This window comes from Muscardinus avellanarius (genome assembly GCF_963383645.1).
Source record: "Muscardinus avellanarius genome assembly, chromosome: 16".
NCBI classification, from domain to species: Eukaryota; Metazoa; Chordata; class Mammalia; order Rodentia; family Gliridae; genus Muscardinus; species Muscardinus avellanarius.
Genome location: NC_137802.1, coordinates 4,923,029 through 4,949,915, shown reverse-complemented (window position 1 = coordinate 4,949,915; position 26,887 = coordinate 4,923,029). Strand labels below are relative to the sequence as shown.

The window sequence follows — 26,887 nt, the reverse complement described above, 5'->3', positions numbered from 1 at the left end:
AGGTGAGTGGGAGGAGACCAGGCAGATGAGACCCAGGAATACGGGAGTGTCGGCTGCTGTGAGGGCGGGAGGGAGGTGGCGCTGATCCAGTGCTGGGAGCGAAGTTGTTCTCTCGGCCTCTGGGCCTTCAGGGCTGAGGGTGGGAAGAAGTTGGGAGATGAGATGCTGGTGAAAGGGTATAAAACTTCAGCCAGGAAGAATAAACTCAAGAAATTCTTTATAAACTACTTTATTAGTGGGATAATATTTTGTATTTAACTTCTATCAGACTAGTCCTAGAAAATAAATGTAATGTCAGATTTTTACAACCAACTGAAAAGACTGACCAGTGAAAACATGACTTTTTCTTTTTTTCTTTTTTTTTCTTTTTATTTACTTATTTATTTATTTTTGCGAGTCTGGGGATGGAACCCAGGGGCATTCAACCTCCAAGCTACACCCCCAGCCCTATTTTTTTTTTTTTTTTTTGTGGTACTGGTGGTGGAACTTAGGGGCTTTCACCGTTGGACTATACTTCCAGCCCTTTTTTAATATTTTATTTGGAAACAGGGTCTCACAAAGTTTCTGAGAGCCTCAGTAAGTAGCTGAGGCTGGCTTCGAACCTGCGCGATCCTCCTGTCTCAGCCTCCCAAGCGCACGGATTACAGGTGTGCGCCACCACACCCGGCTCCAAGTCCTATTTTTTTATCTTTATTTTGAAACAGGGTCTCACTAAGTAGCCGAGGCTCTCCGCGAACTGCGATCCTCCAGTCTCAGCCTCCCAAATGCTGGGATTACAAGCGTGCATCACCACGCCCGGCTTTTTTTTTCCTTTGTCATTGCATATAGGTATTAAAATCATGGAAAAAAACCAATGCGTGATGGTGCACGCTTGTAATCCCAGCATTATGGAGGCTGAAACAGGAGCATTGCAGTTCACGAACAGCTTCAGCTATTTAGTGAGCCCCTGTTTTAAAATAAAGAATAAATAATATGGCTTGGAATTCGATCAAAGGTAGAATGCTCCTGGGTTTCATCCCCAGTATCACCAAAAAAAAAATAAAAAGGTCAGGAAAATATTTCTGAAATGTAAATAAGAGTGCATCACTTTGTGTAGCCATAAAAGTTAGTATATATATGGGAGGCTTCCGTACCCATAAGGGCTGGGTGAAGGTATTTCCTGTATGAAAATCACAGCCACCCACTTACCCAGCGCATACACCGGGAGTTTCTCCTGCAAAAGACTCTTTTAAAGGGGTTCTTTTTTGGAACCAGGGATCAAACCCAGAGCGCCACACCTGCAAAGCAGGCGCTTTGCCACTGAGCTACATCCCGGCCCCTGCAAAAGACTCTTGACCATGACTGTGTCCTGACGTGTGTGAGGGCGTCCGAGGGACACCAGCACTTGCTTCCCTTGTCTTTGTCACACTCGAGAGAGAAAGCTGTTATCAAATCAACCTCCGAAATTTCACCCACTCCAGAGTTACCATAATCTCTAGGAGGTTTGCTGTCTAGAACTAGAAATACAAAATCAGGTGTGAGTTGTAGAACCTCAATAACCTATATAAAGCAAAGTGAACTTACTGAGACTCAGTGCAAGTACTCATGGTGCAGTTGTCAGTACCCATGGTACCTACCACACTGGGGCTGGGAAGAGGTGGACGTCAGGCTAGCTCATCTTCACACTGTCACCAAGCCTGAAGTAAAGGCCCCTGGCACTACTGAAGGCAAAGAAGGCAAGCTGCTTTATTCGCCAGGCATTAAAACACAAAAGAAAGGCGTTCACTTAGTAGTTTAGCGAGTGGAAAGAAGTAAAAACTTCTGAGTGTTGGGGAAGAATGTTTATACTAATTAGAATACTTATTATAATTATGTTAGTTATAGTTCAGTTATTTTTGAAAATAGCATTCTGTATAGAATGGAATAATTCTGGGCTTAGATGTGTACACAGTTCTAATGAGTTTGATTATTCATTGGTCAGGAAAAAGAGTGTTCAGGTTAATGCAGTTACAAATAGAGTAGTTTCTGAAATTGCGTTGTCATTGATTGCCTTCAGCTCCCAGGAGCCAGGTGTGATGAAACAGTACGTCCCATAGTAACATTGCCTGCACAGAGGTGCTGTGTGGAAAAGCTGGCTTTCTTGGATTTTGGGGGTGTTGTGTGCGTGTGGTGCTGGGGATCGAACCCAGGGCCTTGTGCACAGTCCAGCCCACTACCTCTAAGCTGCATCCCTAGCCCAAAAATGTTTCTTCTACCCTGGTTTTTTTGGAAATGTTACATTAATTACGGAAACTCTCAGGGTTGAGAGATGCTGGGGCACTAAGAGGGAGCTGTTTCAAGTCAGTGGGGACCTAGGCGGCGTTTGTGTTGTCCACTGCTGAGGCCTGCTGTCGTGTGGGAACTCTGGCTCAGCGTCATCCTCTGACACCGGCTTGTCCAGTTCGTGTCTCACACACTTTTTAATTTTCTCGTTTTTGTGGTTCTGGGAATTCAACACAGGGGTGTTCAATCTCTGAGCTACACCCCAGTCAAATTTAGTTTTTATTTTGAAACAAGGTCTTGCTAAGTTGTTGAGGCTGGTCTCGAACGTACTACCACATGTGGCCTGTCTCACACTTTCACTGCGCATGTGCTCGCTCACTCGCTCACTTTGCATTTGTTTCTTTGGTAATACAATTGAACCGAGGGGCATTCTACCTCTGAGGTACACTCTCAGGCCTTTTTATTTTGATTCATTTTGTAACAGCTTTTTTTTTTTTAATACTTAAATGAGTTTATTATTAAAAAGATAGAAATACAGAAGACAGTAACACTGCCATACTATCTAAGGAATAGCATGGGGGGGGGCCCAAATGAAGTCACCCTTTTAACAGTTTTACAAGTTGCAGTACTGGGGATGGACCTCGGGGCATTCTACCTCCAAGCTACACCCCCAGTTTTATTTTTTACTCTCTTTCTTTTGAAACAGGGTCTCAGTTCCAAAAGGCCTCACTAAACATCTGAGGCTATCTGCGAACCTTGATCCTCTGGTCTCCGCCTCCCAAATATTAGGATTACAAGCATGTGCCACCACTCCTGGCACTGAGACCCTGTTTTGAAATAAAAAAATAGAGCCAGGCGTGAAGCTCTACACCTATAATCACAGTGTTTGGGAGACTGAAAGAGGAAGATCACAAATTCACAGGCAACCTTGGCTACTTGGTAAAGCCAAATTAGTGAGACCCTGTTGCAGAATAAGAATTAATAATATGGCTGGGTGCCATAGCAACAACAAAATAATCCAACAAAAAACTTGTGGACATGATTTCTATGTGTATGGTTGTGAGTTAAAAGGTAATAGTAGAGATAATCGTGGAGAATGTCGCATATTGACCCTCTTTATACCCCAAAGTGCCTTTGATGCTTTTACTACCCCTTATAATAGAAGTTGTAAGCTGTACTGATGGGCTGGGAAGTTGGCTTTGTAATGAAAGTCTTGGTCAGTAACATTTACTCTTTTTTTTGTGGTACTGGGGTTCCTGGAAGCCCTTCTACCTCCGGGCTACACTCCCAAACCCATTTTTACATTTTTATTTGGAAACAGGGTCTCCTAAGCCAGTGCGTGCGGCCGGCTTCGAACCTGCGCGATCCTCCTGTCTCTGCCTCCCAAGCGCGGGGAATACAAGCGTGCGCCACCACGCCCGGCAGTAAGATTTACTTTTAAGGATTTTGATGAATGGGTCAAGCCTTGCCTTCAGATGAGGCTCCATTTGAACTTGGATTTTTCTTTCTGTAGCAGGATAAAGCCAGAACTGTAACCTGGTTCTTTCTGCCTTTCAGATTTTTATAGCCAGAAATCCCCGGGGCAACATGTGGAGTGTGATCCATGTCCCTGGGTCATCACAAGCTTATGTGTAGAAAATCCTGTCGAGCTTGGGGACCCACTCCCCGGGGACCAGCAGCAAGAAACCTTGGATGGAAGATGCTGGAGCGACAGGGCAGAAGGTCAAGAGAGAGAAGGCTCCACGCCTTGGTCTGGTACGACTGAGGGAAGGACTTTGGGAGCATTTCCCGAGCTGCCCCACAGGCCACCAGTCAGCTCCCGGCATGGCCTCAGAGCGGTGGGGATGGAGGCGAGCCCGGGTGAGGTGGGGAGCCCCGAGGATGCTGCCAGGTTGCTGGAGAGGAAGGAAGTCTTAGGTGAGTGTGGATTGGGCTCCATCAAGATTACCAGCCTGTTCAGTCACCAGGGGCCACCCTCGAGGGAGAAACCGTATGTTTGCGGTGTGTGTGAGAAGGGCTTCACTCTAAAGAGAAACCTGGCCGGGCACCAGTGGACGCACTCGAGGGAGAAGCCGTACATGTGCCGTGAGTGTGGCAAAGGCTTCAGCTGGAAGTCCAGCCTCATCATCCACCAGAGGACACATTCGGGAGAGAAGCCATATGTGTGCTGCGAGTGTGGCAAATGCTTTAGCCAGAAGTCCTACCTCACCAGCCACCAGAAAACACACTCAGGAGAGAAGCCGTATGTGTGCTGTGAGTGTGGGAAAGGCTTCAGGCAGAAGTCCTCCCTCACCATCCACCTGAGAAAGCACTCGGGAGAGCATCAGTATGTGTGCTGCGAATGTGGGAAAGGCTTCTTCAAGAAGTCCCAACTCATCCTCCACCAGGGCGTTCACACGGGAGAGAAGCCCCATGTGTGCTGCGAGTGCGGCAAAGGCTACAGCCGGAAGTGTAGCCTCACCTTCCACCAGAGGACACACTCGGGAGAGAAGCCGTATGTGTGCAGTGAGTGTTACAGAGGCTTTAGTCACAAATCCTCGCTCATCAAACACCAGAGGACGCACTCGGGAGAAAAGCCGTACGTGTGCTGCGAGTGTGGCAAAGGCTTTCGCTGGAAGTCTAACCTCACCAGCCACCAGAGGACGCACTCGGGAGAGAAGCCGCACGTGTGTTGTGAATGTGGCAAAGGCTTTGGCGAGAAGCCCTGCCTTACCAAGCACCAGAGGACACACTCAGGAGAGAAGCCGTATGTGTGCTACGAGTGTGGCAAAAACTTCAGCCAGAACTCCTCGCTTACCAGGCACCAGAGAACACACTGCAGAGATTAGCTGTATGTGTGTTGGGAGTGCGACAACGACCAGCAAGAAGTCCAAATGAAGCATGCACCAGAGGACACACTCGGTAGAGAAGCCATATGTGTGCTGTAAGTGTGGGAAAGGCTTCAGCTGGAAGGCCGGTCTCGCTCACCAGTAGAGGACGCACTACAGAGAGAAGCGTTATGTGTGCTTCAAGTGCGGTGAAGGCTTCAGCCCGAAGTCCAGACTCATCATCCACCAGAGGACACACTTGGAGAGAGCCGTATGTGTGCCCCGAGGGTGAGCGAGGTTTCAGCCTGAAGTCCACCCTCACCAACCACCAGAGGATGCACTTGGGAGAGAAGCCGTACATGTGCCGCGAGTGTGGCAAAGGCTTCAGGTGGAAGTCCACCCTCACCAGCCACCAGAGGACACACACAGGAGAGAAGACACACGTGTGCTGTGAATGTGGGAAAGGCTTTGGCCTTAGGTCCACTTTCACCAATTATTAGAGGACCCACTCCAGTGAGAATCCATGAGTGTGGGCAAGGTTTCAGTCTGAAGTCCTACCTCACCATCCACCAGAGGACGCACTCAGGGGAAAGCCTTACGTGTGCCCGGAGTGTGGGGAAGGCTTCAGCCAGAAGTCGGCCATCATGAAGCACCAGAGGACACACTTAGAATACAATCCTGTGCAGCGACTGTGGCCTGGACCTCAGGACAGCACAGACCTCATCTCCCACCAGCCTAGTGTTTGCATTTAGCCTCTGCGCATCCTCCGGTGCACTTTAAATCATCTGTGGAGTCCTCTAAATAGTTAATGCAATGGAAATAGTTGTTGAACTGTATTTCTGAGGGAATGATGACACGCAAAAAAAAAGTCTGTACATGTTGAGTCCAGATGTCATTGATTTTAAAATAAGATTTTTTCATCCAAGGCCTGTTGACTCAGCAGATACAGAATCCGTGACCCCCAGAGGGCTGACCGCCCTGATGATGGAGCCCCTCCTTAGAGAGACATGAAGTGGGGTGCCTTGTCCACCCCAGGTCAGCAGCACGTTCTGGAGACGTTACGGCACGACCCCCTTCCCCTCCCCGTGTTACTTGATCTCTCTTTACCTGCAGCCGGTCCCTGTGACTGCATCAGAGAAGCTGCAGGTTCCTAGGACATGGCAGAGGTCCCCAGTTCTTAGGGCACCTGTGGCAAGAAGCCGCAGCTGAGTCAGGACAAAGGGTGGCTTCCGGGGCGGAAGTCAGGAGGATCCGAGCTGTCAGGCTCAGTTATCTCTAGGTAAGCACTGGAAAGTGCAAGTCACCGTGCGCTGGGCACCAGCCACCTGGTAGCGGCATGCCAGCTGCCCAGCCCGGGCAGAGCTTGCCTGAGTCGCTGCTGCCCCCACCCAGCGGCAGAGCAGCCCGGGCCTTTGGAGAGGCCAGTCGCCACCTGCCAGCAGGGCACGGCCACATAGATTTGGGCTGGCGCCATGGGCCTCCCTGGGTTTGGGCAGCCGACCCCAGATGTGAGGACTGTGTCCTTGCTGAAGAAATGGAGAGGTGGGAGGCAGTTTTATTTCTTAAGAATTGCAGTAAGCCGGGCGTGGTGGTGCACACTTGTAATTCCAGCACTTTGGAGGCTGAGACAGGAGGATCACAGGTTCAAAGCCAGCCTCAAAGCCGGGCGTGGTGGCGCATGCTTGTAATCCCAGTGCTTGGGAGGCTGAGACAGGAGGATCTCACAGGTTCGAAACCAGCCTCAGCTACTTAGTGAGGCGCTCAGCAACTTAGTGAGACCCTGTTTCCAATAAAATATAAAATAGGTCTGGGAGTATTGCCCGAAGGTAAAAAGCCTCTGGGTTCCACCCCTAGTACCACAAAAAAAATAAAAATAAAAGCCAGCCTCAGCTAGTCAGTGAGGCTCTCGGCAACTTAGACCCTGTTTCCAAATAAAATAGAAAATAGGTCTAGGAGTGTAGCCCAGGGGTAGAAAGCCCCTGGGTTCCATCCCAGTATGACAAAAAAAAAAAAAAAAAAAAAAGAATCACACTAATGTAATTTAACATTTTCTTTTTGCTGTTTTATGGGTTTGAACACAGGGATGTTCTACATCTGAGCTACACTCCAGTCCTTCTTATTTATTTATTTATTTATTTATTTATTTATTTATTTATTTATTTGGTGGTACTGGGGTTCCTAGAAACCCTTCTACCTCCAGGCTACACTTCCAGATACCTATTACCTATTATATATATATAATTTTTTTGGGGGGGGGGTGGTATTAGGGGTGGAACCCAGAGGCTTTCTATCACCAGGCTATACTCCCAGACATTTTTTATATTTTATTTGGAAACAGGGTCTTGCTAAATTGCTGAGAGCCTTACTAAGTAGCTGAGGCTGGCTTCGAACCCATACAGTCCTCCTGTCTCAGCCTCCCAAGCGCAGGGATTACAAGCGTGCGCCATCACCCCCAGCTCTCATTTATTTATATATATTATAGATAGATAGATAGATAGATAGATAGTGTGTGGGGGGGTGTGCTGGGGATGGAACCCAGAATCACGATACCGCTGAGCTACACCCCCAGCCCTGTTTTTTATTCTTTCTTTTTTTTTACTTTTTTTTTTTTTTTGGCAGTGCCAGGAATGGAACCAAGGGACATTCTACTTACATGCGACACCCCCAGCTCTATTTTTTTATTCTTTCTAATTTTAAAACAGGGTCTCACTCAATTGCAAAGGGCCTCGCTTAGTAGTTGAGGCTGAACGCAAACTCTGGTGTTCTGATCTCAGCCTCCAAGTGCTGGGATTCCAAGTGTGCGTCACCACACCCAGCTTTATTCTTTATTTTAAAAGTGTCTCTCTTATCAGGCCTGGTGGCTGCACACTTGTAATCGCAGGATTCAGGAGGCTGACACTGAAGTATGGCAGTTCATGACCAGACTCAGCTACTTAAGCCCTCCAGCACTTAGTGAGATCCTGTTTCACAAAATGAAAGAATAAAAAATAGGGCTGAGGGTGTAGCTGAGAGGTTGAATGCCCCTGAATTCCATCCACAGATCTACAAAAATAAGAAGGGTCTCACTGAGTTGTAGAGAGCATCACTAAGTCACTGAAGCTGTCCTCGAATCGCAATCCTCCTGTCACAGCCCCCTAAGTGCTGGGATTATAAACGCATGCTGCCACACCTGCCTATCCAACCATATTTTTTATTTCATTTTAAAACAGGGTCTTGCTGAGTTGCAGAGGGCCTCCCTAAGTAGCTAAGGCATTCTGTGAAACACAATCCTGTCTTCAGGCTGCAAAATGCTGGGATTAAAGCATTTGCCACCATGCCTGGCTATTTATTTTTTCTATTTTTGAGGTACTGGGGATTGAACCCAGGGGTATTTTTACTCTGAGTCACACCCCCAGCCCTATTTTTCTTCTTTATTTTGAAACAAGGTCTCAATCACAGAGGGCCTCACTAAGTAGCTGAAGCTGGCAGTGAATCGCGATCCTCTGGTCTCAGCCTTCTGAATGCTGGGATTACAAGCGTGCGCCACCATGCCTGGCTTGGCACACACTTGTAATCCCAGCATTTGTGAGGCTAAGATGGGAGGATTCGAGTTCTCAGACAGCCTCAGCCACATAGTGAGGCCCTTTGCAATTCAGTAAGATCATAAAGAATAAAAAATAGGGCTGGTGGTGTAGCTTAGAGATAGAATGCCCCAGGTTCCCTCCACAGTACCTAGCAAAAAATTATTTTTGAATGATGGCACACCTAAGCATCTCCCTGTAAGGTATCCGAGTGGCCTGGGGCCCCGTGCAATCCTATTCGCCACGCCTATGGAGCCTGCTATGGATAAGCCCAGAAGCCCATAGAGTTTTATTTACAGATTGGACTTTTTTTTTTTTTTTTTTTTTTTTTTGGTGGTACTGGGGGTGGAACCCAGGGGCTATTCTACCTCCGGGCTATACTCCCAGACCTATTTTATACTTTATTTGGAAAAAGGGTCTCACTAAGTTGGTGAGAGCCTCACTATGTAGCTGAGGCTGGCTTCGAACCTGTCTCAGCCTCCCAAGTGCTGGGATTACAAGCATGAGCCACCACGCCTGGCTCAGTTTGGATAAATTGTTTACCCCCATGCAGGGAGTTCAGTATGGGGGCGAGGCAAAGCCTTCCTTCTCCCTCAGTCTTACTGTGACCCTGGAGAAGTCATTGTATCTCAGGTCCTGCCTAGTGTCCCCTGGACAGTGGGGGCCTCGCTAGCACCTACTTCCTAGCGATGTCATCAGGGCCCTGTAACCTAACAGAAAACCCATGGGGCGCTGCCACACACGTCATGCACAGAAGTAAAGAAGAAACACAGAAGGGAGGATGTGCCAGAGTGAGGCTATGAACAGACAGTGCGCCTGCCCCTTGCTTTGGAGAGGTCTCTACGTCCCCAGTCTTGTTTCCCTGTTGTGTCGGAAGAGGTTGAAATGCAATTAGTTGATGCATGTTTCTGCTCCAATGCCCTCTGATTTCTTCCCCTTGGATTTCTTTATTTTTTTTCTCCTGGTATTTCTTTTTTTTGGGGGGGCAGAACCCAGGGGCACTCGACTTCCGAGCTACATCTCCTGCCCTATTTTTTTTTTTAATTTATTTTGAAACCGGGTCTCACTGAGTTGCAAAGAGCTTCACTACAACTGCAATTCTCCATTCTCAGCCTCCCAAATGCTGGGGTTTCAAGCATGTGCTACCACGACCGGCTTTTCCTGGCATTTCTATTCGGAGTTAAGTGATAGTAGTTTTCTCGGTGGCAGGGGACTGTCCAGATGACCTCTGGTGCTCTTTCTGGCTCCATGGGCTCCAGCAGAGCAGGGTGGACACCAGCGCCCTCTGGTGGCCAGTGTTTGTTCTGTAATCACGGAGGAAAAGCCACCCCAGAGAATGGCCTTTGCTTCAGCAACCTCAAGGGCTCAGCTGGCCAGGTGGAACAGGATGAGGACCTGCAGGATCCAGGGACGTTAGAGGGAGCCCAGAAGTCTCCTCGCCCCTCCTGCCTGCACTGGCCCTGGGCTGCAGTTCCCTTCCAAGTCCTCCTCATCCCAGCCGGCAAGGCGCTCTTCTCCAGTGTGGTCTCTCCTCTGCCACTTGTTCCCACCCCAAGTTTCAGTCCTCTGAGAAACACCCCACCCTGCTGTATTTTTATTTTGGAAAGGACCTCACTAGGTTGATGAGTCTCACTACTTGTTGAGGCTGTCTGGGATTACAGGAGTGCACCACCACACCCAGCATGGATAGATTTTTATTATGTATGTCTTTATTTTTGTTGTACTGGGGGTGTAACCAGGGCCGTTCTGACTCTGAGCCACACCCACAGCCCTATTTTTTATTTTGAAACAGGGACTCACTGAGTTGCAAAGGGTCCTGCTAAGTAGGTGAGGCTGTCCTTGAACTTTGACCCTCCTGTCACAACCTCCCAAATGATGGGATTACAAGCATGTGCCACCAAGCCTGCCTACCCAGCCTTATTTTTTATTCCTCATTTTGAAACAAGGTCTCACTGAGTTGCAAAGGGCCTCACTAAGTAGTAATATCTTAGGGTGTTTTCAAATCATGATCCACCTGTCTCAGCCTCCCAAATGCTAATATCACCAGCATGCATCACCACACCCAGCTCTATATAAGACGATTTTTACATTTCACAATTATTTATTATTTATTTATTTATTTGTGGTCCTGAGGATTGAATCCAGAGGCCTTCTACCTCCAAGGTACACCCTTCATCCCGATTTTCTTTCTTATTTGGAAACAGGGTCTCACTACGTTGCTGAGAGTAACCTCGGCTAAGTGGCCCAGGCTGGCTTTGAACCTGCAATCCTCCTGTCTCAGCCTCCCAAGTACTGGGACGACGAGCATGTACCATCATGACCGGCTCACAATTACTTTTAAATATAACTCGTATTTTGCTCATTTGGAATGTCCTGTCCAGTGGCATTAAGTGCATGCTCAGTATTGTGCAACCATGACAAACAGTCTCTACTTACAGAACATTCTTTCCAATCCTATGTCCAGGAGCCCTCCTCCAAGCCCCTGGCCACCATCCACTTCTTGTCCCTGTGATTTACCTGTTCGAGGTACTGGAGCCCCCAAAAACATCCATACAGGGAGGGTTATGGATGTATGGATGAGTTTGGACTTTGGGTATCAGGTATACTGTGCAGCTGCTGAGCTTGGCATATCTGTGCCTACAGGGAAGAAGCTGAGGGATGCCGGCCCTGGTGGTACATGCTTATAATCCTAGTACTTGGGAGGCTGAGATAGGAGGATCCAGGTGCATAACCAGCCTCAGCTACTTAGGTCCTCCGCAGCTTAGTGAGACCCTGTTTCAAGATGAAGAATAAAATAGGGCTGGGAATGTAGCTCGGAGGTAATATGCCTCTGGGTTCAATCTTCAGTACTGCGCAAAAAAATAATAAGCTGGGTGTGGAGACCCTGACTCCAAATAAAAATATAAAAAATAGGTCTGGGAGTATTGCCCAGGGGTAGAAGGGCTTCCAGGAACCCCATTACCACCAAAGTAAATAATAATAATAATAATAATAATAATAATAATAATAATAATAATAAAAAATAAGGCTGATGGCTACCTGAACAAACACAAATGATGTGCTGAAGATCTCACTTTCTTTTTTTGTGGTACTGGGGATGGAACCCAGGGACCTTCTACCTCTGGGCTACATTCCCAGACGTACTTGATATTTTATTTGGAAACAGGGTCTCTGAAGCCAGTGCGGCTGGCTTGAACTTGCACGATCCTCCTGTCTCAGCCTCCCAAGTGCGGGGATTACAAGCATGCACCACCACGCCTGGCTTGTTTTTATAATTTTATTTATTTATTTATTTATTTATTTAATTTTATTTCAGGTCTGGGGATGGAACCTAGGGGCATTCGGCCTCCAAGCTACACCCCGTGCCCTATTTTTATTCTTAGAACTGAATTAAGTTTAGCTTTAAAGGAAAGAAAAAATATGGCAAAACATAGGAGAAAAGACAGGAGGATAGGAAGGTGCAGGACGAGACGAGGAGACAGAATCGTGTAGTGTGCATAGGAGGAAGAACAGCAGCTGATCAAATGGAGGGTGAGAATGGAATGAACAAGGAAACCAGGGAACTCAGAGGTGCAGTGTGTGTCACGAGGTAAAAGTGACAGCTCTTAACATGGGTCAGCAAGATCTGAAGAAATAGGAGAGACGGGGCAAGGCAAGCCACCAGGCTGAGTTCTAATACTTCTCTTTTTCTGCCTTTTGCCACTATTTTTTTCTGACTGGGCAAAAGATATTTTTTAAAATTAAATATGGACTGTTATAACAAACCGTACATGTCAAAATCATATCTGCATTAAATAGAAGTGTACATATATATGCGTTAGAGGTACCTACTTGTGGGTGAGTCTGCACTTCCAGCCGAAGCCTTTGCTGCACTCGCAGTACAATATGGCTTCTCTCTCCAGTGCAGCTTCTGGTGGCTGGTGAGCAAGGAATTCTGGCTGAAGCCTTTGCCACACTCGCAGCACACATATGTCTGCTCTTCTGAGTGCGTTCTCTGGTGGCTGGTGAGGTGGGATTTCTAGCTGAAGCCTTTGCCGCACTCGCAGCACACGTATGGCTTCAACCCCGAGTGTGTTCTCTGGTGGATGCTTTTAATAAATACCATTAGTAAGATGGGTTTGGTGGTGCACGGTTGTAATCTCAGTACTTGGGAGGCTGAGTAGTATGATCGCAGGTTGCTGCCAGACTTAGTGAGGCCTTCTGCAACTTAGTGGGGCCCTATTTCAAAATGAACAGTTAAAAGTATATTAGCCAAGCTGGGCATGGTGGCACAAGCTTGTAATCCCAGCATTCAGGAGGCTGAGACCTGGAGGATCGCGGTTCGCGGACAGCCTCAGCTACTTAGTGAGGCCCTCTGCAACTCAGTGAGACCCGGTTTCAAAATAAAGAATAAAAAATAGGGCAGGGGGTGTAGCTCAGAGGTCAAATGCCTCTGGGTTCCATCCCCAGACCTGCAAAAAATAAGTAAATAAAAAGTGTATTAGTCAAGCCGGGCATGGTGGCGCACACTTGTAATCCCAGCACTTGGGAGGCTGAGACCAGAGGATCATGGTTCGCGGACAGCCTCAACTACTTAGTGAGGCCCTCCACAACTCGATGAGACCCTGTTTCAAAATAAAGAATAAAAAACTGGGCAGGGGTGTAGCTCGGAGGTCCAATGCATTTGGGTTCTACCCCCAGACCCGCAAAAAAAAAAAAAAAAAAAAAAAAAATATATATATATATATATATATATATATATATATATATTTAAAAATATGCTGGGAAGCTGGGTGTGGTTGCTCATGCTTGTAACCCCAGTGCTTGGGAGGCTGAGATAGGAAGATCGCAAGGTTCAAAGCCAGCCTTGGCTACTTAGGTTCTCAGCAACTTAGTGAGATCCTGTTTCAAAATAAAGTATAAAATAGGTCTGGGAGTATATAGCCCAGATGTAGAAAAGCCCATGGGTTCCATGCCCAGTACCACAAAAGAAAAACATATATATTTTGTTTTGTTTATATCTATATATAGACATATAGATATAAATATATATGTTTTGTTTATATCTATATATAGATATGATGATATGTAGATATAGATATATGCTGGGAGTTCAGCTTAGAGATAGAATGCCCGTGGGCATTCAGTGCTAAAAAATCTTCAGTGCTAAAAAAAACATTTTTAGGAATAAACACTAGGTACTTTATTCAATAGGTCAGTAAAAAATGACTAGGGTTGACTATGATATTAATTTTTTGTTTGTGGTACTGGGGGTGGATCCCAGGGGCTTTTCTATCTCCAGTCTATACTCCCAGACCTATTTTATATTTTATTTGGAAACAGGGTCTCACTAAGTTGCTGAGAGCCTCACTCAGTAGCTGAGGCTGGCTTTGATCCTGTGCAATCCTCCTGTCTCAGCCTCCCAAGCGCGGGGATGACAAGCATGCGCTACCATGCCTAGTGTTATTAATCTTTATATAATTAAATATATTCACATTAGAGCCAGGTGTAGTGGTGCCTGACATCTAGTATTTTCTCACCAAGAGGGTCCCTTCTGTGTAAGAGAATTGGCTCCTGAGGTTCTGGGGCCTGTGTCCAGGTGGATTGGAAGAAACAAACTGCCAGCTGTGGTTGTCTTTCCAACTTTCCAGATTATTCTTTTTTGTTATTTTGCTAACAGAAGGAACCTGTCATGTCTGTTGTGGTTCCTGACACGTGTCACAGAAAAGCAGTTCCAACTGTCCTTTTCTGAGAATATTCATTGTGGGGCTTTGTCTTAAATATTAACGGTGACAGGTCTAACAGTTCCCCTAATAACAACCCAGCCTTCATCAATCCTCTCCCACAAAGGGTGGCCAAACAGAAATCTGATTGTGCTCATATGGAAAATCTAGAACAGGTAAATCACTGGGACAGACAGTGAGTGGTGGCCAGGGACTCAGAGGAGGGACAGCTCCTGGATAGAGGACTGGGGAGAATGTTCTGGAAGTGGACATTGATCATGGTTGAACAACACCGAACATGCACTTTATGCCACTGGGCAGGAGATTCTTTTTTTAAAAATATTTTTATTGGTGCATTGTAGTCAAACTTCTCAATGGAATACAAGATTGGTAAGGGTATACAAGCACACATCATTCAATTAGCTTTTATCTGATCTCCATCCCATTCTCTCCCCTCCCTCGATCCTATGCTTGATCCAGTGATCAACTTTGATGTATTTGTTTATATACATTATGTGCTTTAAAGAGATTCCATCTTCCCCCATTCCATTCCCTCTGATTGGTCACCTTAATTGCTCTTCCACAGGGCCCTTTCTTCAACTGGATTTCCTCCTATTACCCATTTCTTCCTAGTTTTTGCATATTAGGGAAGGCATCTGATTTTTAATTTTCTGGGATATTTCTCTGTGTATGCTGCATTGTAAGTTCCGATCCCACTCTGGGAGGCCCCGGCACCGGCCCGGCCACCCGGCAGGCACTGAGCTTGGCCTCGCTGGCTCCAGCAACGGTCTTACCTCATGGCAGGCTCTGATCCCAGCCTCGCTGGCCCCAGCACCAGCCTCACCCCTTGGCAGGCTCCAATCCTGGCCTCGGAGGCCCCAGCACCGGCCTTGCCTCACGGCAGGCTCCAATCCTGGCCTTGCTGGTACTGGCACTGGCCTCACCCCTTGGCAGGCTCTGATCTCGGCTTCAGAGGCCCCAGTCCTGGCCTTGCCTCATGCCAGGGTCTGATCCTGGCCTTGCTGACCCCAACACTGGCCTCACCCCTCAGCAGGCTCCAATCCCGGCCTCAGAGGCCCCAGCACCAGCCTTGCCTCATGGCAGGGTCCAATCCTGGCCTCACTGGCCCCGGCACCAGCCTCACCCCTTGGTAGGCTGATCCCAGCTTCGGAGGCCCAGGAACCCGCCTGGCCTTACGGCAGGCTCAAATCCTGGCCTCCCTAGCCCCAGCACCAACCTCACCCATAGGCAGGCTCTGATCCTGGCCTTGGAGGCCCGGACACTGGCCTTGCCTCACAGCAGGCTCCGATATTGCCTTCACTGTCCTCAGCACTGGCCTCACCCCTTGGCAGGCTCCTGTCCTGGCCTCAGAGGCCCCAACACCAGCCTTGCCTCACAGCAGGCTCCAATCCTAGCCTCACTGGCCCTGGCATGGGCCTCACCCCTCGGCAGACTATGATCCTGGCCATGGAGGCCTTGGCACTGGCCTGGCCTCACAGAAGGCTCTGATACCGGCCTCCCTAGCCCCGGCACCAGCCTCACCCCTTGGCAGGCTACAATCCCGGCCTTCAAGGCCCCACCCCTGGCCTTGCCTCATGGCAGGCTCTGATCCTGCCTTCACTGGCCTCGGCACTGGCCTCACCCCTGTGCAGGCTCCAGTCTAGGCCTCAGAGGCTCCGACACTGGCCTTGCCTCACGACAGGCTTCAATCCCAGCCTTGCCTCATGGCAGGCTCCAATCCCGGCCTCACTGGCCCAGGCACCGGCCTCACCCCTTGGCAGGCTCTGATCCCGGCCTTGGAGGCCCCAGCACCAGCCTTTCCTTCCGGCAGGCTCTGGTCCCGGCCTCACTGGCCCCAGCATTGGCCTTACCTTAAGGCAGGGTTCTTTCTTTTTTTTTTTCTTTTTTGGTGGTACTGGGGTTCCTGGAAGCCCTTCTACTTCCGGGCTACACTCCCAGACCTATTTTTACATTTTTATTTGGAAACAGGGTCTCCTAAACCAGCCCACGTGGCTGGCTTCGAACCTGTGCGATCCTCTTGTCTCTGCCTCCCAAGTGCGGGGATTACAAGTGTGCGCCACCACGCCCGGCAAGGCAGGGTTCTATCCTGGCCTTGCTGGCCCCAGCAAAGGTCTCATGGCATGGCAGGCTCCTTTCCTGGCCTCAAACGGCCTGGCAGTCGCCTTGCTGTTTATGGGTTACAGTCTCTGTCACTATGAGCAGGTCATTTACAGATGTTTTCTTTTTTTTCTTCCTTTTTTTTTTTTTTTTTTTGGTGGTACTGGGGTTCCTGGAAACCAGACCTGTTTATTTAATATATTTTTGTTTGGAAACAGGGTCTCCTAAGCCAGTAAGGCTGGCTTCGAACCTGTGCGATCCTCCTGTCTCTGCCTCCCAAGTGCGGAGATTACAATCATGCGCCACCACGCCTGGGGTTCATCCATTTTTTTTAAATATGAGAAAGCAGTACATGTCTTTTGCAAAAGCTGGGACCCCAAATACCTAGTGGCAATGAATTTTGTCTTCCCTCCAAAGGCAGAGGTCCACAGCTTCACTTCGGAGAGCAGGCTCTGCTGTTCCACATGCACCCTGGTCTCCCACTGTGCAGAGGAGCGTGGTGCCCATGAGGGCTGATAACTCCCAGAACACGCAGCATGGAAGCTCATCCCAGCTGTGTGGGGCTCCCTCTGATACCCCCAAACCCTTTTACCACTTGGCATGTTGTCCAGAATTCCCTAGCTTTTGTGGGAGGAGCAGTCTACTTTGGGGGAGATTTCCTAAAAAGATCAAGGTGGATTGTGAATCTGTCTGCCTCTCCAAATACCGGTCACCACCACTGCCGTTTCTGCCACCACCATCTTGGATCTCTCCTGAACACCTCTCCCCCACAGTAAGACTTCCAGAACTCCCGAGCATGTGTGGCAGTAGCAGGCTACCTCTGAGGATATTTATTTATTTATTTATTTATTTATTTATTTATTTATTTATTTATTTTGGTGGTACTGGCATTTCTGGAAACCCTTCTACCTCCAGGCTACACTCCCAGACCTATTTTTATATTTTTATTTGGAAACAGGGTCTCCTAAGCTAGCACAGCTGGCTTCACGATCCTCCTGTCTCTGCCTCCCAAGCATGGGGATTACAAGCGTGCGCCACCATGCCCGGCATTTCTTTAAAATTTTAAGGCGGGTTGGATTGGGTCTCTGCTTCTACCAAATACTGACCGCCACTGCTGCTGCCACAGCCATCTTGGTTCTCTTTGGAGCACCTTATTCACAAAGTATGTTGTCTCAAACTCCCGAGCATGAGCATTCTACCTTTGGGGCGATTTTTTCAAAAGCTCAAGGTGGGTTAAATCAGATCTCTACCTCTCCTGAATACTGGCCACTCCCATTGCCGCTGCCCCTGTCAATTCTCTCCCAAACATTTTTCCCACACAGCATGTTGTCCAGAATTCCTGAGCATGTGCGGCAGTAGCAATCTACCTTTGGGGCAATTTCTTCAAAATATCAAGGTGGATTGGGTCAGATCTCTGCCTCTCCCAAATACTAGCCTCCACTGCTGCTGCTCCCGCCATCACTGCCACCGATTGGGTCGGATCTCTGCCTCTCCAAAATACTAGCCTCTGCCGCAGCCACCTTCCTCCTGGTTCTCCACTGAGCTCCTTCCTTCCTTGTTATGAAATCCAGAATTCTTAAGCATGTGTGATGGGAGCAGTCCACCTTCCCAGAGATTTTTTTTCCCCAAAAATTCAAGGTGGAATGGTTAGGATTTGTCTGCATCTCCTGAATTCTGGCTGCCACTGCCACCATCTTGGCCCCTCTCCGATATTTATATTTATTTTTATTTTTTGCGGGTCTGGGGATGGAACCCAGAGGAATTTGACCTCTGAGCTACACCCTCTTCCCAATTTTTATTCTTTATTTTGAAACAGGGTCTCACTAAGTAGCTGAGGCTGTCCGTGAACCATGATCCTCCTGTCTCAGCCTCCCAAATGCTAGGATTACAAGCTTGCGCCACCAAGCCTAGCAATTATATATATATCAACTTTTTTGGTGGCACTGTGGTTCCTGGAAGCCCTTCTACCTCAGGGCTACACTCCCAGACCTATTTTTACATTTTTATTTGGAAACAGGGTCTCCTAAGCCAGCGCACACGGCTGGCTTTGAACCTGCGCGATCCTCCTGTCTCTGCCTCCCAAGTGCGGGGATTACAAGCGTGCGCCACCACGCCCGGCTACGATATTTTTAATAAGAGAAGACAGTATGTGTGTTTTGAAGAGGTTGTGAGATCGAGCACTCAGCAGCAATGAATTTTATCTCCCCTCCATGAGTGGAGGCCCACAGCCTCACCTCACCACACAGAGCAGGATCTGCTGTTCCAAGCACATCCTGGCCCCCGGCGCAGCATAGGAGTGCAGTGGCCAGGTGCACTAAGTTCCCCGCGACGTATGGCTGGGCTTCCTGCCAGGTTCTGGGCTCCCTCCACCACGCCCGGATCATTGTTCTTACAAGGTATGTTGTTAAGAGTTCCCTGGCATATGTGGCTGAAGCCATCTTTTCCCTAATCTCTTCTGGGATGTTCATCCAAAAATCGCTTTTCTTGCCTGGCGGGTGCCTCCTTGTCATCTTGCTTCTAATTCTGCCATTATACACTCTCTCCTGTATTCTAGGTAGGAAATCACGGCTGGAAATGTCTCCTTAAGTTGTCCCGCTCAGATATTAAACCAAAATCTGATGTCCAGGGCTTCTCTGAGAAATGCATGTCCTTTTCGGCGGCTGCGGTTACTACTGTGACTGTAGTCACCGCCATCTCCCTAATCCCTCTCATTGGGCAGGAGATTATAAAATGAGCAAAGGATGAATTATATTTAAAAGGCATTGTACCGGGCGTGGTGGTGCACGCTTGTCATCCCAGCATTCAGGAGGCTGAGACCTGGAGGATCGCGGTAGGTGGACAGCCTCAGCTACTTAGGCTCTCTGCAACTCAGTGAGACCTGGTTTCAGAATAAATAATAAAAAAATAGGGCAGGGGGTGTAGCTCAGAGGTCGAATGCCCCTGGGTTCCATCCCCAAACCCTCAAAAAAATAAAAATAAATGGAGGGTGTATTCATTTCGAGTCACCCCCCCCATGCCATTTAGGCATGGTGCTGTATTTCTATTTTCTGTATTTCTATCTTTTAATAAACTTCTTTCAATCTTCAAAAATAAAAATAAAAATAAAAAAATAAATGGAGCTGGGCGTGGTGGCACAGGCTTGTAATCCCAGCATTCGAGAGGCTGAGACCAGAGGATGGCGGTACACAGACAGCCTCAGCTACTTAGTGAGGCTCTCTGCAACTTATTGAGACCCTGTCTCAAAATAAAGAATAAAAAATAGGGACGGGATCGTAGCTGAGAGGTCAAATGCCCCTAGGTTTCATCCCCGGACCCACAAAAAATATATAAATAAATAAAAATTTAAAAATATAAATAAAAGCCAGGCATGGTGGCGCACGCTTGTAATTCCAGCACTTGGAAGGCTGAGACAGGAGGATCGCACAGGTTCGAAGCCAGCCTCAGCTACTTAGTGAGGTTCTCAGCAACTTAGTGAGACCCTGTTTCCAAATAAAGTATAAAATAGGTCTGGGAGTATAGCCTGGAGGTAGAAAAGCCTCTGGGTTCCACCCCCAGTACCAGTACCACACACACACACACACACACACACACACACACACACACATATATATATATGGAATTGTCAGCTGGGCATGGTGGTGCATGCTTGTCATCCCAGTATTTGGGAGGCTGAAATGGGAGGGAGGATCGCAGAGGGGACCCAGAGGATCCTGGGCCAGACACCAACATCCCTGCAGAGCCACATCCCTGCAGAGCTTGGTGATGGAGGGGCCACAGTCCTGCTGCCTAAGGAAACTGGGACCCCTTCCTCACACATTTGTACTCCCTGCCGGGCATCCAGGTGGCAGGGCCTGGCTATCCTCCAAGCCCTCTCCAAGTTTCACGCATGCGCAGCTCCAGGAGGGCTGTGGGGACCGACGAGCTCAGGGCCCTCTTGTCCTCTTTCCACCTCTGTCACTGGCTGTCTCAAGACACACACAGGAGTCCTGAGGGCAGGAGCTGGGGCCTCCCTGGGCTGCTCCGTGTTCCAGAGGAGCCATTTCAGCAGCCTGGAGGGCAATGTCCTGGAAGTCCTCACACAGGAGCCTCACGGCAGGTGAGCCTCTGTTTTCTCCTCTGTGGAGTGGGATGCCTGGCTGGGTTTCATGGAGGTGATTTAGCTCTTCATCCAGGGAGTTCCCACCTCTATTTGGGCAGCTGACCTGTGGTTCCTCACGCTTGTCCCTTCCACTTCTCCATTTTGAACATTGGGAACCACTGCCTGGAGGTCACCTGGGTCATGCTGACCCACGTAGGCTCAAGGCTGCCTGACGTCATCCCCAGCACCTTCTTTTTATTTTTTATTTTTTTTAGGAGGTCCTGGGGATGAAACCCAGGAGCTTTCTACTTCTGAGTTCTGTCCCCAGCCCTATTTTTGTTTTAGTTTTTTGGGGGGTACCGGGGATGAAAACCAGGGGCATTCTACTGTGGACCTACATCCCCAGCCCTATTTCTTTTATTCTTTATTTATTTTATTTTATTTTTTTTTTGTTGTACTGAGGGTCAAACCTAGGGGCTTTTCTACCTCTGGGCTATACTCCCAGACCTATTTTATTTTTTTGTGGTACTGGGAGTGGAACCCAGGGGCTTTCTACTTCCAGGCTATACTCCCAGACCTATTTTATATTTTATTTGGAAACAGGGTCTCACTAAGTTGCTGAGAGCCTCACTAAGTAGCTGAAGCTGGCTTTGGAACTGTGTGATCCTCCTGTCTCAGCCTCCTAAGCATGGGAATTACAAGCGTGTGCCACCATGCTCGGCCTCCCAGACCTATTTTATACTTTATTGGGAGACAGGGTCTCACTAAGTAGCTGAGCGTGGCTTTGAACTTATGCGATCCTCCTGTCTTAGCCTCCCAAGCACTGGGATTACAAGCAAGTGCGATCGTGCCCGGTTTTATTCTTCATTTTGACACAGGGTCTCACTGAGTTGCAAAGGACCTCACTAAGTAGCTGAGGCTGGTTTTGAACCTGCACAGTCCTCCTTTCTTAACCTCCCAAATCCTGGGGACTACAAGTGTGCGCCACCACACCTGGCTTTATTCTTTATTTTTGAAACAGGGTCTCACTGAGTTGCCAAGGGCCTCACTAAGTAGTAGCTGAGGCTGTCCTAGAACCACAATCCTCTTGTCTTAGCCTCCTAAATGCTGGGATTACAAGCCTGAGCCCCCACAAGCCCGGATGTCCAAGCACCTTCTAGGCCATCACCAGCACCCACGAGGTGAGGATCATGGGAAGGCAAGCTGCCATCTATTGCAAAATGGCCCCTGGCCACCTAGAGCTCTGAGTCCTGGGATTGACCTTGGCCTTTTTTTTTTCTTTTCTTTTTAGTGGTACTGGGGTTTCTGGAAACCCTTCTACCTCCGGGCTACACTCCCAGACCTATTTTTATACTTTTTTTAAAATTTGGAAACAGGGTCTCTTAAGCCAGCACAGCTGGCTTCAAACCTGCGCGATCCTCCTGTCTCCACCTCCCAATCATGGGAATTACAAGCGTGCGCCACCATGCCTGGCTATGACCCTGGCCTTTCTGAGCCTGGGTCTGCTTCTCTGAACACTGATGAGCCAGGAGGACCAGGCTGATAGAGGGACTGAGGACTAAGTTGCATCTTCCAGGCCTGAGAACAAAATATTATTTGCAGAGCCAGGTGTGGTGGCGCACGCTTGTAATCCCAGCACTTGGGAGGCTGAGACAGGAGGATTGCACAGGATCAAAGCCAGCCTCAGCTACTGAGTGAGGCTCTCAGCAACTTAGTGAGACCCTGTTTCCAAATAAAATATACAAAAGGTCTGGGAGTACAGCCCGGAGGTAGAAAGCCTCTGGGTCCCACCCCCAGTACCACCAAAAAAAAAAAAAAAAAAAATCGGTTGAGGCATAGCCCAGAGGTAGATGCCCCTGGGTTCCATCCCCAGGACCACAAAAAAAAAAAAAAAAAAAAAATCTGTGGGAGGGGCAGTACTTAAGCTTATTGATTACTTTTTCTTCCTCTTGGAAGGCTTTGCCTCGCCTCCACACTGAATCCCCTGAATGTGGGTCAAATATTTGTTTTCACTGTAAAGAAAACTCTATGGGCTTCTGGGTGTCTCGATAGCAGGAATCCATTGCAGTGGGGAGGAGGGTAGCAGAGGTCCCAGGTCACTCAGACACCTCACAAGGAGATGCTTAGGGGTGCCATCATTCAACAATATATTTTTTTAATTCGATACTGGGGATGGAACCCGGGAGCATTCTATCTCTGAGCTAAAACCCCAGCCCTATTTTATATTCTTTCATTGGAAACAGGGGCTCACTGAGTTGTAAAGGACCTAAGTAGATGAAGCTATTCATAAACCCCGATCCTCCTGTCTCAGCCCTCTGATCCTGACAATAGATTCTCCTGCCTTTTGCCCCGGGAAGCCACCCTTTGTCCTGCCTCAGCTGCGGCTTCTTGTCAGCAGAGAGGTCAAGGGGTGCCCAAGAACTGGGGACCTCTGTGGTGTCCTAGGAACTTGCAGCTTCTCTGATTCAGTCATGGGACCGGCTGCAGGTAAAGAGAGATCAAGTAACCTGGGGAAGTGGAGGAGGTCATGCCAAATGTCTCCAGAAGGCGCTTCTTCCGGGGGTGGAGGGACGAGGCACCCCGCTTTGTGCCTCCTTGAGGCTGGGCGCCATCATCAGGGCGGTCGGCCCTCTGAGAGCCTGGATTCTGCATCCACTCACTCAACGGACCTTGGATGAAAAATATCGTTTTGCTGAAAACAATAGCATCCGGACTCAACATGTATAGACTTTTTCCTTTTTTTTTTGGCCTGTCATTATTCCCTAAGCAATACAGTTGAACAACTATTTCCATTGCATTAAGTATTTCGAGGACTCCACAGATGATTTAAAGTGCACCGGAGGATGCGCAGAGGCTAAATGCAAACACTAGGCTGGTGGGAGATGAGGTCTGCGCTGTCCTGAAGTCCAGGCCACAGTCGCTGCGCAGGATTGTATTCCCTGCTAAGTGTGTCCTCTTAGAAGCCTTTCCCACACTCCTGGCACAAGTAAGGCTTTTTCCCTGAGTGTGTTTTCTGGTGGATGGTTTGTGTGGACAACACAAACGCCGCCTAGTTCCCCACTGACTTGAGCAGCTCCCTCTTAGTGCCCCCAGCATCTCTCAACCCTGAAAGTTTCCATAATTAATGTAACATTTCCTACAAACCAATGTAGAAGAAACATTTTCAGGCTAGGGATGCAGCTTAGAGGTGGTGGGCTGGACTGTGCACAAGGCCTGGGTTCGATCCCCAGTACCACATGCAAAGACACCCCAAAAACAAAGACAGCCAGCTTTTCCACGCAGCACCTCAGTGCAGGCAACGTCACTACTGGATGTACTGTTTCATCACACCTGGCTCCTGGGAGCTGAAGGCAATCAATGACAACGCAATTTAGAAACTACTAAATTCCTAACTGTATTAACCTGAACATGCTTCTTCTTGACCAATGAATAATCAAACTTATTAGAACTGTGTACTCATCTAGCCCAGAATCATTCCATTCTATACAGACTGCTATTTTCAATAATAACTGAACTATAACTAACATAATTACAGTAAGTTTCTAATTAGCATGACCACTCTTCTTAACCTAGTTCTTGCTTCTTTCCACCCAGTAAACTACTAAGTGAACGCCTTCCTTTTGTGTTTTATTTATTTTTTGGTGGTACTGGGGTTCCTGGAAGCCCTTCTACCTCCGGGCTACACTCCCAGACCCATTTTATATTTTTTAATTTGGAAACAGGGTTTCTGAAGCCAGCGCACGCAGCTGGCTTCGAACCTGCATGATCCTCCTGTCTCCGCCTCCCAAGCTTGGGGATGACAAGCCTGCCCCTCCATGTCTGGCTCATCCTTTTGTGTTTTAATGCCTGGCAAATAAAGCAGCTTGCCTTTTTTGCCTTCAATAGCGCCAGGGCCTTTACTTCAAGCTTGGTGACAGTATGAAGATCCTCTGAGCTGCCTGACGTCCACCTTTTTCCAGTCCCAGTGTTTTGAAACCAGGGACTTTCTACCTCTGAGCTATGCCCCCAGCCCTATTTTTTTTCTGTTATTTTGAAACAGAGTCTCACTAAGTTGCAGAGGGCCTCACTTTGCAGCTGAGGCTGGGGGCAAATCTGCGATCATCTGTATCAGCCTCCCAAGTACTGGGATTACAAGCATGGGCTCCCATGCCCAGCTGCACATAATTTTTTTAAAGACATTTCTAAATTTGTAATAACATGTAAATACAGAAAGGAATTTGTATCCTAAACTACCTCCTTACTTCCAGTTTCAGTCACCTCAGTGGAAATCTAAAACACCCTTGTGGTTTCATGAGCATGACCACCATACTGATGGATGGGTCAAGGAGGCCTGGTGAACTTTATTCAGTGGTGATTTTGTAAGTTTTTTTTTGGTTGTGGAACCCAGGGGCTTTTCTACCTCCGGGCTATACTCCCAGGACCTATTTTATACTTTATTTGGAAACAGGGTCTCACTAAGTTGCTGAGAGCCTCTAAGTAGCTGAGGCTGGCTTCGAACCTGCGCGATCCTCCGGTCTCAGCCTCCCAAGTGCTGGGATTACAAGTGTGCGCCACCATGCTCGGCTTCAGTGGTGATTTAAAAAAGGCTGTAGTTTAGTTCTTTAAGCCTGCAGTGAATGGAAAAGAAACAAGAAACTAGGACAAAGGTAGCATATGCCCAGACACTGCAGGCTGCCCTGCATCCTTTATTTCATTCAGGGCAGTCAACAGCAGGCCTCTTCCCCAGAGTTCATTCACAGTGACACCTCACGGCACTAGTAAAGTACCATCAGTCCTTATGATGACACCGGCACACTGTGTTTAAAGGCGTGACACACACTACGCATTCAGGATTTCCGATGGTTCCTTGCTTTGTCTTTTCTGCTTTTGCCTTGCCTTAGAGTTTTCTCTAAACTTTCAGTAGTTGCTGTCTTCTGTACTTCTTTTATGCTGAATTTGGGCTGTTTGAAAACTATTTCATCATCGTTATCATCATTCCTTTCAGCCACTTCAGACTTTCTTTTCTCCAAATATGTTGGTGTGCAAAACTGGTGTGGGACCCTGGCTATCCACAGATTTCTCGGGAGTGTCTTGAAATCTTTCTCTTCTTTGAAATCTTTGTCTTCTTAGCAGGTATGTCTGAAACCTCTTTTATTCTTACTAGGTAAAACCAATGAAGGAAAGTCATAATTGATTCCTTTTTTAGCTAATTTCCTCCGGAGTAATTTTTCTTTCTTTTTGAATCGCTCTTCCATCCATATCTTTTGTATCAATGTCCGTTTGTGATTATACCGTTTCACTGCTGGATGTAAGGGAGTATTCCAGCCTTTAAAAAGTTCCTTATGGAACCAGGCGTGGTGGCGCACGCTTGTAATCCCTGCACTTGGGAGGCTGAGACAGGAGGATCGCACAGGTTCGAAGCCAGCCTCAGCTACTTCGTGAGGCTCTCAGCAACTTAGTGAGACCTTGTTTCCAAATAAAATAGAAAATAGGTCTGGGAGTATTGCCTGGAGGTAGAAAGCCTCTGGGTTTCACCTCCAGTACCACAATAAATAAATAAATAAATAAATAAATAAATAAAATAAAAATAAATTAAAAGTTCCTTATGTACCTTTTCTGGTGGCATGAAATGACACACCAAGAGTCTTTCACCAAAGAGGTAGTTGTTCATTGTTTCAGCAACTATCTTGGTCACATCCTCAGACTCAAACTGCACAAAGGCAAAGCTCTGCTATTTCCAGTTCTTTTATTTCTGGATAGTCTGAGTGTTTTAATAGCTCCAAACTGGCAAAAATACGCCTTGATCTGGGTTTCATGAAGTGTTGGAGGTAAGTGGCCTACATAAATTACTCCAGGGGTAAGTTTTTCTTGCTTCTTTTGCTGAAGAACGCGCTGGTGCACTTGCAACACCTCCTTTCGAAACTGCTCATCCTGCTTTGGGTTCAGAGACAGAGCCGGCCCCGCTGGGCCAGTGAGCACCGCCATGCTTCGGCTCCACATGGCTGTGCGCCTGAAGCCTAATTTTTTTTTTTTTTTTTTTGTACTCGGGGTGGAATCCAGAGGCTTTCTACGTCCAGGCTATACTCTTAGACCTATTTTATATTTTATTTGAAAACGGTCTCGCTAAGTTTCTAAGAGCCTCACTAAGTAGCTGAGGCTGGCTTCAAACCAGCACAATTCTCCTCTCTCAGCCTCCCAAGAGGGGGGAGATTACAAGTGTGAGCCACTGTGCCCAGCTTGTAAATATTCAAAACTGACTATGTTGCTTCTCAATCTCTAGAACCTCTATTAGAGAATTGAGAGATTTAATTTTTAAAAATCTAATACATAAAAATTATAAATATTTATTGTGCATTTTGGAATGTATATTCCTTGTCAAATGGCTAAGTCAAAGTAATTATA

The 26,887-nt window shown here is 47.7% G+C and overlaps 1 pseudogene across 1 annotated transcript; it reads right to left on the bottom strand.

Annotated features, from left to right (window-relative positions):
• Nucleotides 1-5,182: 5,182 nt before the first annotated feature.
• On the bottom strand, nt 5,183-26,524 carry LOC308275564 (MKI67 FHA domain-interacting nucleolar phosphoprotein-like; annotated as a pseudogene). The gene is made up of 6 exons: nt 26,097-26,524; nt 25,426-25,833; nt 12,440-12,525; nt 6,374-6,480; nt 6,156-6,234; nt 5,183-5,222 (listed from the first exon to the last, which is right to left on the bottom strand). The product of its transcript is annotated as an MKI67 FHA domain-interacting nucleolar phosphoprotein-like (transcript).
• Nucleotides 26,525-26,887: the final 363 nt, after the last annotated feature.